Source organism: Myotis brandtii, unplaced genomic scaffold (genome assembly GCF_000412655.1).
Source record: "Myotis brandtii unplaced genomic scaffold, ASM41265v1 scaffold916, whole genome shotgun sequence".
NCBI classification, from domain to species: Eukaryota; Metazoa; Chordata; class Mammalia; order Chiroptera; family Vespertilionidae; genus Myotis; species Myotis brandtii.
Genome location: NW_005371774.1, coordinates 25,404 through 27,644, shown reverse-complemented (window position 1 = coordinate 27,644; position 2,241 = coordinate 25,404).

The following is a 2,241-nucleotide window of genomic DNA, read 5'->3' as shown; positions in this document are numbered from 1 at the left end:
CCGCCCCGCCCCCAGCTCCTAACAGGGAAAGCTGCCGCTCCTACAAATGGAAGCCGCAGCCAATGAGGAGATCAGCGGGGCCTTGCTCTTTGTCTCCATCTCCTTTTAGAATTTATAAACCCAACTGCCAAAAAGCTGCTGAGGGGAGCAGAGATTGGTACCATCTTCCTGGGAGGCAAGTTGACGTTATTTCTCAAATGCTCACAGCATCAATACCCTCTGGCCTAGTGACTGCCCTCCTGTACTCAGGCAGACCATCACACCAAACGACTCTCCGTTCTCTTGGGAATCCATCCAGAAGAAATCACCAGAGGCAAAGATGAAGGCACAAATGCATTTCATGGCTTTTTATTATGTAAAAAAAATTTTTTTTGAAATAAATATCCAACAAAATCTTGACTATATAATTCAAAAAGATCACTAAAATCCTGTTTAGAAATATTTTGGACACAAGAAAATACTGTTATATTAATGTTAATGGGAAAGCAAAAGGCACAGCAACTTCAATCATATAAGTTTTGTATTCAGGAAGTCTTAGATCCCTCCAGAATGCATCTCTGGGTGATGGAATGATGAGTGGTTTTATTTTCTTCTTGATCCTTTCCTTTTCTCCCCATCCTATTGCCCACAGCAGCATCAATCCTTTATCCATCACTGTCATGATATAAAGGTGAGTGGGACAATCCCAAACCCCACCAAGTTCAAGTCTAGCTGGACGACACTTAGGCAGACAGACCATCACACCCAAACGCCGCCCTGTGAGCCAGGCCAGGGCTTCTCAATCAGCAGCGTCTCCACAGAGGGGATGCTCCAGCAGGTCTTGAAAGATGTTAGCAGACGGGGGAGGAAGGGAGGCCGGGAAGCATTCCAGGAAGGGAGAAGAGCGTGCGCAGACCTGCTATCACTCCCCTGAGCACATCTGCCAGCGCCCACCCAAGGGTTGAGGGCCGGAGGGACAACTAAAGAGGCAAGTGGCAGGTTGGTGACTGAAATACGAAGAATGAGGAACTCTACCTCCCAGCACAATGCTTGCACATAGCAGGTGTGTGTGCTAAATATGAGTGAGTGAGTGAGTGAATGACTGGATGAATGAATGCTCAGGGTGAAAGGAGGTTAGAGAAGCAATTTACAAACCAAGACTGTGAAGGGAACTAGTGAGTTGAAGGTCCCCCTCCAAGGAAGGTGTGTAAAGATCCATACACACAAATGCCCTGGGGTGTCTCATTAATTAATATTCCAACATAACCAAGGAAAAGGAACAATTCCTGTAGAATCATTAGCAACCAAGCCCTATGTTTCATGGCAAAGAAAGATGAACGTATGTAAAGTCACCACAGCACAACCACCTGCAGGAAAGGCAAGTCTCCTCCGGCTAAGAAAAGGGAACCTAGAAGCCACTGTGGTATCCTTCTCTCCCCTCCACGCCAAGGACTGTCCTTCAGGCCTGGATGCCCAGACCCTGTTGTTTCATTTGTAATCACAGACTCGCAGGGTAGGAGGAACGACTTTAAAGGCTATCTACCCACCCCCAAAAGAAAAAGAGAATTGCATCCATCCTTTCTGTACCAACAGGCTCCTCCCCGACAACAATAGTTTCTAACGATTAGCGATTAGCGATTAGCGCACACAAATGCACCACGGGGCCCTCCCGGCCTCCCTCCCTCCGGAAGCAGCCCGTCGGTGCTGGAGTCCTCTGTTAAGAAGCTCATTACGAAAGAAAACAAGAACCATTCCCCCCACAGATTGCACTACTAGAGATGAGAACAGTGCACTCTGGAACAGGGTCTGGCACCGCCAAGCTGCCATTCCCCTCTCTCATGAGGACCACCCACCCCCACCCCCAGGGGGTGTACAAGAACCCTGCCTCCTGCCAGAGCTGATCTGCCCAACGCTGGGCCCACGCTGGGCCTCTCGGATTTCTGCCTCTCCTGGGAATGCAGAATCAGGGCAGAGACGCCGGCAGGTTACTTAAAATGAAGACTGTAAATTAGCCGCCACGGGGTGGTCCCATCTGGCCAAATGCTCACTGCAGCAGAAATGATGTCTGCAGACGGAAAAAAATGGAATGCACAATAGAGACAACACTTGAAGCTAAGAGAGACAGACATGTATGAAGGCAGAGCAGAGCCTTTTTTTGTTGTTATTTTTTAATCCATCATTGTTGCCTAAAACAAGTGCATAGTTAGGGGTTGAACAGATACTGGTTCAAGGCATCAAGAAAGAGAGATTCAGAGAAGGGGA